This window comes from Ambystoma mexicanum, chromosome 13 (genome assembly GCF_040938575.1).
Source record: "Ambystoma mexicanum isolate Mex_15411 chromosome 13, UKY_AmexF1_1, whole genome shotgun sequence".
Classification (NCBI taxonomy): Eukaryota; Metazoa; Chordata; class Amphibia; order Caudata; family Ambystomatidae; genus Ambystoma; species Ambystoma mexicanum.
The window spans coordinates 255,794,108-255,806,895 of NC_090938.1; positions in this window are offsets into that span (position 1 = coordinate 255,794,108).

Consider the following 12,788-nt stretch of genomic DNA (forward strand, 5'->3'; position numbering starts at 1 on the left):
GTTAAATATGCCCTATGGTTTATGTATAGCTGAATCTGTTGGAACCTTGTATTTATGGACACTTTTTTATGGTACACCATAGCTCGGTTCCATGCTGCATCTGACATAGGCACATCCAAATCTGCCTCCCATAGTTGTCTCATCTGTCTCAACTGCTTCCCTACTTTAGACACCCACAACTCATATATCCACAAGACTTCATGCCCACATTCTGACACATCGTACAATGTCTAAATCGCTTCAGTCATCTGCAACAGAACACCCACCTCCGGCCATCTGCGCTTCATATTCCTTAGTAGGCTAGCGTGTGTAAGGTGTTGCCCCGGATGCACTCCGGTTTCCTCCACCAATTTCCCAAACTCCTTAGGCACACCCTCCTTTACCAAGTCTCCTACCGTCGCCACCCCTTTGGGTTCCCAATATATCCTCACACTCAACCGCAGTTGGTCACTTACCCCTTCTAACGCCACCAGCGGAATCTGCCAAGAATATGGTGAGATGTTCCCCATCAACCGACAGGCTCTGCACCACATTACACATCCCAATCTCATCAACCTGTGCAAGCAGGTTGTGTGAGAGTCCTTTATCCATATAACTTTGTTTAGGAAAACCTGGGCCTTTGTTGTTTGTAGCAGCCTCGATTCATGCGTTTGTTCATCCGTCAGTCATTTCACCACGAATTGTATCTGGCTAGCAATGAAATACACTTCAAAGTTGGGTAATTTTATACCCCCTAGATTTGACGTGTTCTGAGGCTTACAAAGTGCCACCCTACACCTTGCGTTATGCCACAGGAAGTTTCTGCATATACTGTGCAGTTTATTGAAGAACGACCTTCGTATCTCAAACGGGACATTTGTGAAAAAATTCAGGAATCTCTAGGGTACCACCATCTTCAACAGTGCCACCCGTCCCATCATGGATAATGGCAATCTAGCCCATAAAGATATGGAATTTTCAATAACGTTCATTGCTCTCACTTTGTTCCTTGTGTGTTCTGTCTTAGGATCATGATAAATGTCCACCCCCAGGTACCAGGACGTGTCCACTTCCCATTTGATCGGCAGCACTGGCAGCACACGTACAGGCTTTCCAATATATGCTTCTAATGGAAACAGGTTTGACTTTGTGGATTGACTGTTATGCCCAATAATGCTGCATATTGCTCCATCACATCCAAAATATATTGCAAGTTTATCTCAGGGTATTGCAAGTAAAGAAGCATATCATCTACATACAGTGAGATTAAGTGCCTTATTCCCAGTATATCTAGCCCGGCTTTACCATATTCCTCCAACAAATACGCCGCCAGTGGCTCCAATGCCAAAATAAAAAGCATCAGAGACCACGGACACCCCTACCCTTACTCAAATGCCACTGTTCCGAGATGATAACGCCTGTTTTGACCCTAGCTACTGGCTCATTGTATAACAGTCGCACGCATTTAATGTATGTCATCCCACACCAAACCTTTCCAACACCGACAGGAGCGATGGCCATCGGACCGAATCGAACGTCTTGACTGCATCCAGCGATGCTACCACACATTGTCGAGTCTCCCTGAGTACAATCAATCACGTGGTGTAATCTGTGCAAGTTAATGGTAATATTCCTATGCAGGACATATCCTGTCTGAATAAGTTTAGCTATGATCGGCTTGAGCCTAAGTGCCATTACTGCTGTGAGTATCTTCCCATCTTGGTTCAATAACGAGAGGGGTCTGTACGAACCGCAGTCTGTATCTGGTTTATTCAGTTTCAGAAGGGGACTATCAGCGACTCTCTCAAGGATCCAGGCAATCTGCCTATTTCCAATGATACATTAAGCATTTCCAACAATGGAGTTAGGATTTATGTCTTGTGTACATTGTATAATTCACTGGGGAGCCTGTCTGCCCCAGGGACTTTGTCCATCGGCAGTTCTTTAATCACATACTCTAATTCCTCTATTGTAATTGGGACCTCTAATCTATCTCGTTCTTCCATACTTAGCTTAGGCAAACTAATCTCGGACAATGCTTCCTGCATCTCCAATATGTCACACTCTGAGGTTTCTTCATACAAACACTTATAATATTTGTGAAAACATTAATTTACCCCTTCTTGTGTCTCATGCAACACTCCATCAGTTCCTGTCACTGCCCTGACCGGGTCCCGTTTGTTCTCACTTTTATAGAGCCAGGCCAATAATCACCCCGGGTTGTCCCCTTTTGCGTGTTGCCTCTCAATGTATTTCCTACAACTTAAATTGCTTAATATATCCCAATGTGTTCTACATTCTTTTTGTAGGCGGATCACCTCCTGTGCTTCCTCTAGGGATCTTTCTCCTTTTTGCACTATATCTTTCAGCATACCCTCTGCCAACTGTAAATCTCGCAAAATAACATCCTGTATCCCATTTGACTTCGATATGGCCACCCCTCTCACCACTACTTTAAAGGCCTACCACAGTGTACCTGTAGGTTTCACACTGCCCTAGTGCACATAGTTCATCCTCTGCTTCTGTACCAAGAAAGTATAATTAGGGTACACCGTGATGGTTGCCGATGCTATGCTTACCATTCCACCTTTCCAAATGTGTTCAAGGATTCTCTCCCTGTCGTTATAGTTTAGAGTCTTGGCTATGACCGGCCGAGGCGAGGCACAGGTGGCAGTTTTCTTGCCAAGACCCTATGTGTTCTTTCAACTGTGAACCCTTGGGTGAGCAACTCAGCACCTATCTCTTGCAGCAACATGTTTTCTATGAAATTTGTCGGGTTCAAGCCTACCTCTCCTTCCAAGAACCCCACAATGCGTACATTATTTCTGTGTGCACAGCCTTCCGCCTCCTACGCTCTGTTCTCCAGATTTCGAATCTGCTCATGCAGTGTGGAAATCTCCTTCGAGTTTGTGCTACAGCTGCTCGTGTTGGCCTTCACCTCCTTCTCTAGCACTCCTGTGCGTTCTGTTAATGCTCTAACATCTTGTCGCAAGAGGTTCACGTCAATAATAATGGGGCAAATTTTAAATTCCAAGGATGCCTTCAACTCTGCTATGGCCTTTAGATCTTCTGCTGATCACTACTCCTTTTACACATCGTGACCTGTTGTCTTTGCTTCATCAATTGCTTGCGCTGGCTTGGCAAACATGTCTATAGATGGCTGCTTCCCTTTGGTCTTGTGGGGCTTAGAGGCCATTATTGCGTCCGCGTTCACCTCTGTCTTTCCTTCAGTTCTGAGCACTGCAGGACTCCGTTTGATCCGCCCTGGTATAGTGTTGAGCAGTGCATATGGCATATACTTGTTTAGCTCATCCTTTGCGTGACCTCTTCTGGGATTTGCCTTAGTTTCGAGGTGCCTTCTCTGCTCTGTCGTTGCCCAGAAGCACTACACGTAGCAGGTTTTGATTTATCTTGTTATCTCGCCCGCTTGTCCTGTCGCCCCTTACAGCTGCCAAAGTATTCGCTTATTCAAGTCTGGTCACAATAATACTTGACTCTCGGGGGAGGGTGACCCCTTGATATGCAATCGGAGTACTGCTCCCCAACTGCTGTCACCCTTGCCCTGCCGAGGTGCTTGAAACTGGTGTGGTTTTCAAATAGTGCACCTGCGGAGATGCTATGCACAGCAAGGTCATTTTTGTGAGTGACCAACGTTCACCAGTCTATATATTTTCTTGCTCCACTGGACATCCATGCACGGCCATTTTGCAGAATAATCCAATGGGTTAAATTGTTGCCAACTACCTCCCGCATATTGCACAATACTGTATTCCCGGTGTTGAAAACGCCTTGCTGTTCACCTAAATGTCAATAGGGCAGTCAGGATGATCAAGCACTTCATGCAAATATGTTACTTTCTGCGTGAGTCACTCAGGGCAACATGTATGGGTATGTGTCCCTCTCTTTACCACAACTGTTGCACCATGTTTCTTCTCATATGTCCCTCTTGCTTCCACGATAATGTATTACTTCTCTGAGCATTTTTGTGTTACATGCAATGTCCGGAGCTGGTCAGTTCCACTTGGTATGCCCAGTGTTACCTTTAGCTCTGACTGCATACCATGTGCCCCCCAAAAATCATCAACGACTGCGCAGAACCGCTCGCACCGCTCCTCACAGCATTCATCAATGCTTCATTCAAAATGGGTATAGTCCTAAACAGCCTTAAAGAGGCCTGGGTGCACCCCCTTTTGAAAAACCAACGCTAGACCCCGCCAACCCCAATAACTACCGACCCATAACAACAGTTCCATTACTCCTGAAAATACTGGATAAGGCCGCCCACAAACAGATTCAACTTTACCTTGAATCAAACGCAATCCTAGGAAAAAAAACAATCTGGGTTCCGCAAGGGTCACGGAACCGAACCTGCCCTTCTAGACCTAAAAAACGAAATCATTAACATCCTCGACAAAGGTAAACCTGCTCTCCTCCTCCTCCTCCTCGACCTTACAGCAGCGTTTGACTTGGTAGATCATACCACACTCACCAGTCATCTCACGCATGCAGCCCACTTCTCTAAGGACGCAGCATCATGGGTAACCTCCTTTCTAGATGCTAGAGTTATGAAAGTATTCTCAAACACAGCCCATGCTGCACCGTCCATCATCCACTGCGGTGTCCCTCAAGGCTCATGTACTGCCCCACGCTCTATAACCTCTTTACCAAACCCCTCTTTGATAAACTGGACGAACCTGGGATCACATACACAAATTACGCTGACGACACCCAGGTTCTCCTTCCCCTTACGGGGCATTCCCATCAGGACGCCACTACCCTACAGCAAATCTACTCCACCATACAAGCGTGGATGGCTACTAACGGACTCTGTCTGAACGGAGACAAGACCGAAATTCTCATTCTAGGCCAAAAATCCACACTCTCCAACCTCAACCCACTGTACCTCAATTTCAACATAGATAACTGCATCATCCCAGTATTATCTTCAGTCAAAACACTCGGGGTTCACATAGATGCAACCCTTCCTATGGACAAACAAGTTAGCGCCATAGTATCGGCCTCCGCACTGAGTCCAAACTCATCCATGCAATAAAACCATTCCGAATCAAGGATAACTGCCTCTCCATCGCTAGAGCAACCATAGGAGCCAAACTAGATTACTGTAATGCTCTCTTAGCCGGCACCTCCAAATAAAACCTATCCAGGCTCCAAACAGCACAAAACAACGCCCTCAGAGCAGCCCTCAGCATACCAAAAAGAGACCATATCACGCAAGCCAGGGAGACAGTTCACTGGCTCCCAGTCAAGGACCGCATCTCCTTCAAAATTCTTACTACCACTCATAAATGTATCAACCTCACAGAACCTCATACCTATCTGACACACTATACAGATCTCAATCCACCAGACCGACCAGACAACAATACACTAATCAACTCACCATACCTTGCATTAATAGGACCAAGGCAGGAGGCATAGGCTTGCCCTTCCTCGCACCTAAGCTGTGGAATTCCCTCCCCACTGACCTCAGAGCGGACACATCTCTCCCTTCGTTACGCAAAAAACTTAAAACTGCCCTCTTCAACTAACCATGCGCTCCCACCCACCTGCCACCCAATGTATGTATGCATGTAATAATATTTGAGTCCAATGTAACACCTACGGACCTGAATTGTATGTAACTAAGTATAAGCAACAATGTAACTAGCGCCACGATGCCTTCGGTCTGCTGTGCGCTTAACAAATGTGAATAAACAAATAAATAAACAAATAAATGTATGCTCTGCACGGTTTCATTTACACAGTATCTTTCCAAATCACTCCTTCACTGCTGAGGCAGTGTGCCATCTGTGTTTGCACACCTCACACGTGCAGTTCTTTGGCCCGGCTTGATGTTTCAATATCCCTCCATGTCTTCAAAGTTTCTGCAGTGCGGACTCACAACAAATATATCCCTGAGGTATATTTTTGCGTTGCTGCGTTGCTGCGTTGCTGCCGGGCTTCCTTTCTCGCTCTGCAGTGTTATTTCCACTCAGCCACAGCCGTCCACAGCTCCTGAGACACCGGCGCTCATACAATCTGCTCCAGCTCGTCCGTTTCTATCCCCCTCTCATTCTTGTCATCTGGTCCGCTCTCCAATACATTCGGGCTCGGTGCACGCTGCCTCAGTGCAGCCTAGCTGGTCTGCCTTCTGTCCCTGCACAATTACACCTTCTTCATCAAGCAGGCACTAATCACAGCTCGTCCATGACATGACGCTCGTTATTTTTCCACATACTCAGGATGACTCGTCTTCCAATTCCTTTGTTCTGATCAGGCCGCTATTTTGTTCTCGTTGTAGCAGAAACGCTTGACATTTCCTTTAGCTCACATATCACAGGCTGGAGTATGTATACATGCGAAAATGGGACTGGTGTGTTCCCCATTCCTTTCCTTCTCCTGGTCGCCGCATTCGTACAGGATCAGAGAGGATCAGCAAGAGCAGACAGAATCCTAACCTATCACATGGCTCTCAAGCCACGCCCCCTATTATATCATATCATATGCTCCAGATCAATCCCCTCTTAAGTGTGCCCACAATGCCACACATCAGCACTAAACCACACACCTCATGCTACAACATTATCATCCTCCATTGAAATCAGTACATGGTTACTCTATCATCTTGGCTTACAAAAACACTGCTTCCCGCTGCACAACTTCTGCACTTCAACTTCTCTGCCTCAGAAACCCTCTCAAAACCAGCACCCACTTTAGCAATAGCAGTGGCTCTGGTGTCTTCGGCTTCGGCTTCTGCTGCTGCAAAGGCAGTTGCACACTTCTTCTAAACCACCTTCCTGTTCTAATGGCCTGCACCTGAGGGGGCCTTGAATATTCAAAGTACTGCTTTGGTGTGGGTCATTAGAACCTTTAGACTGCACGCTGCAGTTCTGCACCTCTGAGTGCCTCTTCCTCGTCCCAATACGTCGGGTATTATGTTATTTGAAGTCCACAATGCTCTGATTACTTTTTATATCACAAGTTTCAAGTACAACCTTATTTACTTCCTGCTGTTTATTAAATACAGCTTTAGGGAAAGATTTTAGGGGAGTAAATAGATGGTCCTTAACTTCATAGCTCAAACCTAAGTGAGATCATCTATTATCAGAAGCCAAGGTAGTAATGCTCTGCTTTTTAAATATAGTACTCCCTTGTTGATCATAACAGTTCTTACTATTACCAAAGTGGGTCGTTTTGAAAAGGGAATTTTCACTTTGACAACAAGCCATAAGCTATTCTGTTATCATGGAAACTTCTCCCTCTGAGGAAGGCAAATGCTGTGTCTCTCATGATGGAAACCTCCTACTTTTTTGGGGTCTTTCTCCTCCCAGGTGATCCACCCAGCTAATACCATCCCTAGGGTTAGGTTCAGGCAGTGGCTGCCTTTCCTTGGCTACCTGGGAGGGACTCTACGTAGGGTTTCTGTGAAGACTGTGTAGGATTCCTCACAGTATTCTCGCCTGTAACGCATATCAAGACATCCTTTCTACATTAATTTTCAATTCTCTTTGGTTTCTCAAATAAAGAAAGCAGTCAGCACACCAATTGAAGTATATTTATTGATGGCCAATAGTAGAAATACAGCACATTTATTGAAAAGCCTCCATCCAATATCGGTAACAGAGCACAGTTATTATTCTGCACAGGTACGAAACATGATGTCTTTTTATATCATTATTTACAGTATCCAACCACATTGAAGTGAATAGCAAAGGCTAATGGAAGAAATTCTGAAGTATCTTGACATGAAAGTAAAGATAAGATAAGGTAAGGTAAAATGGTATTCTGCCAATAATGTTGGCCTCTGTGTGCATAGCTCTGTAAAGGAAGGATGTGTAAGTGAGAGGCCTCAAGACACACCCCAGAAGGGAATGAGACCAAGACCAAGTGCTGGTGTTAGGAAAAGGCTTTTATCTAAATAGGGCAAGCAGAATCTACTCTGCTCACTCCGTGAATGCTCTGCAGAAAACATGTTACAATGTACTTTTATACAAAAAATGTGTCATCAAGCAGAGGGAAGGCCTAAGGGGCACATGACGAGTTGGGATTGGTCACTAGGGGTGAACACCTATAGGTGCCATAGGGTTGGAGGTGTTTGGTTGGCTTGAGAACACGTGGTGTGGCGATGACGCTTCTTGGGTCAATCGGTCAGCTGTGCTCATCGAACTGGCATGTGGGATCGGCAACTTGTAATGTTTCTTTGTTAAATAACCATTTGACATTTGCCCTTGTGGCCACATATTCCCATTCATTCACTACCATAATCTGCTTGTCCAACGAGCTCAAAGACCGGTGGCTTAAACACTTATGAAAACGTGGTTCAAATACAGATTATTTATTATTGGGCAGAGCTTAAGATTCATCCATTAAATGCAGCGATTGATCTGTTCAGACAATTCAGAAAGTAATGACTAAAGATGTATAGCTCTTGAGGTCACTGTGTGATCTGGGATGTTCATCTGATAAACAACAAAGAGGGCTCTAAATCTATGACTGGAAATAATAGGTCACAAGAGGCACATACCATCATTGGCATACATTTCATTGTGGGGGCGTTTAGTGGTCGGTTGCCCAAACATCATTAAATCTCTGCTAATCTACCTTGACACCATGAGGGGTGGTGGAGAATCAAAACCTCTTTGTGGTATAGTTCCGCATTGCACAAAGAAACAGGGCCTTCAGAAATAGATCGTACATACAGGCTTTTATACGTGGCTTACTATATTACATTCAGGTTATACTGATTTAGAATATACTATATTTTCTAGCTGGCTAAATATTCTCATTGTAACAAAAACTCATCAAGAAATTAAACGTGTACTTGAATTAGTGTTCATCCTTCATTAAAACAGTTCTGGGTCTGTGCATGTGGCCTTAACACATATTGCAATTTGGTGAGAGTAATTGTTTGCTGTATTACGTTTACATAATATCAGACATATATTTACATTTGAACTTTCGAAAAATGAGGTAGCTTAATGCTGGCGTGTACAGTATTATACTGGTTATGCATTTTGTTGTTGCAATCTATTTCTATAAGCAACGTTGTACCATATGTTAAAATATATATCGCACTTTCATAATTAAGATTTAACGTGAGAACTTATGATCACACATATATGATATATTGTTTGCTAGTATGCTTATTGCCCCATTATTAGTTTTACATTATCTTGCATGCAAAAAGGCACGTTGGCTCTTTCCTCATTAGGGCGCGAACAATTAAACAGACCTGAGGGTCACTTCTAACTGTCGACCCTGTCTTAAGGAATATAGGGATGATGTTCTTTATGGCCAGGGTCTGTTGGGTGTGGGGGCAGGTTATAGAGACGGATGGCTTTTGCACTGGCCCCTGCTTAGGGCTGTATCTGGGTCACTGAAGTGAGACGGAAGACAGAAGATTTAAAGTTTGTTGCATTCTCGCGGCGAGTCTCCCATGAGAAGCGAACAACTGCAGGGACGGCAAAGGGGAGGAGGTGGGGGGAGTAGCTTGCTCGCTGTATGCGCCTGGCTGGGAGAGTTACAGGCCTGCGTTGAAACTTCACAACTATCCTGCCAATACAAAATGGAGTTGGTAGCTTACAAAATGGAGTCCCATTCAACTCTGGTCTTATGCTGTCTCAAGGGGGTGTCACAGTTCCTAGGGGTATTCCCGCACTAGTGGGACCTGAACCTAGAGCAGCCTCACCTGGGCCTACCCAGGAAGTGTAGGAAAGGGGTAGGGTTCAAAGGTCCCCTCCTTCCACTCAGATGTGAGGGGGTAGTGTTAGTCAGATAGTGTGATAGACAAGGAGTAGAAAGGATGTGGTGCTGATGAGTGCAGGTCAGAAGCATCAGTTATGTGTGCTCCGGATAAGGGTTCTGTTGGGTTAGCCCAGGAAAAGCATGTATTGTGGTGTGTTAACTAAAAGAGCGGTCGCAGGGACATGATTGTGGTTGTGAATGCATTGTGGTGGACAGGGGTGTGGTACTTATAGGTAAGGTTAGTGTAAAAATCTGTACAATGTATGCTAGACCTTGTGGGCCACCTTATATGATGTCAGTGTCGTGTAAAATGTTGGAAGATTTAGCAGTGAGTAAATTAGTGAGGGAAAAGTGGATGGGAACGAGGGAAGGTGTCTGTGTTTAGTGAATTCAGAAGCTGTGTTAATTACATGTTTGCTCTGATTTGTTAGACTAAATTCCTTTGTAAAAGAGTTTGCTTGAAAATGGCGGTTTTAGTGTCTGTTAGCTCTATGAATTGATATGTATGAAAACCTGCGATTCCAAATGAGTTAATCTGGGTTTGTTGTACATCCGGTTCATTTTGATGTGTTGAGTTGATTCCTGAATGTCTAGTGGTTTGCTTCCACACAATCATGTTTGGGGAGGGGTTTCAAAGGTTTAGTAACCAAAATAGAGGAAGAGGATCCTTTTTGTGTTTTAATTTTGAAGTCGGGAACAAGGGCAAGAGCTCTGGACATGATTTAGCACTATAACATCCATGTCAATCAAGGTTGGGCCTTTCCATGGTAAACGTGGTTAGAAAAGCAGAGGGTTTGATGTGTATTCTTTTTTGACAAGGAGTCAATGCACCATGCAGAGCGCTGGGGTAATCTGTTTGACCTGTAAGGATATTTGGCGTGTTACAGCACAGAGTACAGCACTACTGCACAGGTAGCATTTTTTTATGCAGCACCACTACATGGGTGTGGTGCATTGCTATATGTGTTGCCAGAGTAACATGGACATATAAGTAAAGACAGGCTATTCAGTCAAAAACGATTTTTACATATAAGATGCAAATCCATTTTTACAGTTAAAAGCACACATCTGCACATTCAGAATGCACACTATTTATCACCTGAAATGCCTATGTTGCAAGAGACACATTTGAAAATTAATAACTAACCTTATTAATAACTAACCTGACTAATAAAACTTCATTTAACATAACCCACTAATAAAAATGTGTCTCCACTGCAGAATTAGGCCTACTCTGAAAGTGAACTTTTAAACGCACATTCATTTTTTTTCTCTGCTGCTCTGTCCACATAACTACAGGAAACAAAGAGCTCGAAGGAACAGGAAATCAGTTTGTTACAATTGCCACTGTAGAAGTGAGCCATTGTGTAGTGAGGGAGGAGATGACATGATTGATTCTGATTGGAGCAGCGTCATAGCAAGTATCATGCTAGAGGCTGTGATTAGAACTTTGCTGGAGAAGCTTGAGGGGAGGGGGAGGACAATCGACATCTTGCAGAGCTGGGAGAAGGATCTCTTACCTGGTTGGGGCATTCCTGCTGCAAAATCTGAGAGCTCCAGGCAATAACCCCGGTTTGAGAACGGCAGACGCTTGTTCTCACTGGGGTTGTTCTTCAAGGGAGCCAAATTCAGAGAGAGAATAGCCGGAGAAAACTCATGCTGAACAGATAAGGTAATTACAGAAGCGAGTGGGAGCTGTGCGAAAGTGTGCGAAGCTGTTCAGTCAGTGTATTAGAGGGAGTCTCAGTCTCTTATCAGCATATTTAATGTTACCAATTGAATATATTCTCACAGCTCTCTGTTCATTTTATCACAAATAATGTTGTACCATTTCATTTATTTCTGTAAAAAAAGTTAAACTGTGTTTAAAAGAAATTTCTATAATACAAAAATATTTGAAAACAGATAGCTAGTGTGTATTATTTCTCTCTTTCATTTTGCATGGGAAAAGGTTTAAACGTGGGTAGATTTTTAAACAGTGCAATTGTCATTTTGAAGCAGATGTGTGCATGATTCTATTCAGTATGGACAGTTGTGAGTGACTGTTTGTAGCATAGCCTATTGGAGGTACATGAGTCAACGGGAAGAGAGACTCTCTGGACATAGTTCCCTACCGTATATAAGGTAGTGGAAATTACCACAAAAATACCACAATAGCCCATGGTGGCACACAACACTAACACTGAAAATGTGGTATCCCTAAAATGTAGGCCTGAGGTCTCTCTAGTGATCAAGAACAATCTAGATAAAAAACAAGGGATGTTGGATATTGGGGCCACAAATAAACCAACCACTATACCAACCAACCACGCAAACTACCGCGCATATCATCTAAATAGGTCTGAATTCTGAAATAATGCAATGTATTATTGTCATGTGTGACCCAATATGAATACAGAGAGGGATTATTGCTAAAGGTATTTTGGCGGTAAGAAAATACCGCAAAGCCCCAAATATCCACAAAATACCCAACAGACCCTTTCATCCTCAACAGTACCATGGTTGGTACATTTTGTACTCTTTGTAACTTTCCCTTGAGGTATTTCAGGAGTTCTAGATAAAGGCTGTTTGCGTAATTTAGTGTTGTTAGGTCAAGCAGTATTAGGGCTATAGTCCTGTGAGTGAATGAAATGTATGGCAGTATACATTGTAGCATGCAAAATTGGAAGACAAATCTTGTAACAATTGCTCTCACTCATGGTTTATGCATGATGCTACTGTCCATTGTTGTTCAGAGGTTCCTTATTGCAGATGTTGGTGCTGGGCATGGGCCCATTTTATCGGTCAATGAACTGACAAAGTGTTTGAATGGGTTGTACTGCAAAGCATGAGTTATATTTTTGGAAGGATTTAATTTTAATATATTTGTTGACATCTTTCATCCAAGTGTATGAAACATATTTTTAGGTCGATGTTAGATGAAGGGTTATTTCCAAGTTTGTAAATCATTTGAGTGCCATTGGCATTGTTGTAACAGTTGAGGCCTGAGAGGCTGATCCCAGCAGGGGAAGTATGTAGATGTTCAACAGGAGAGGTGACCGAGTGGAACCTTGGAGTACTCCACA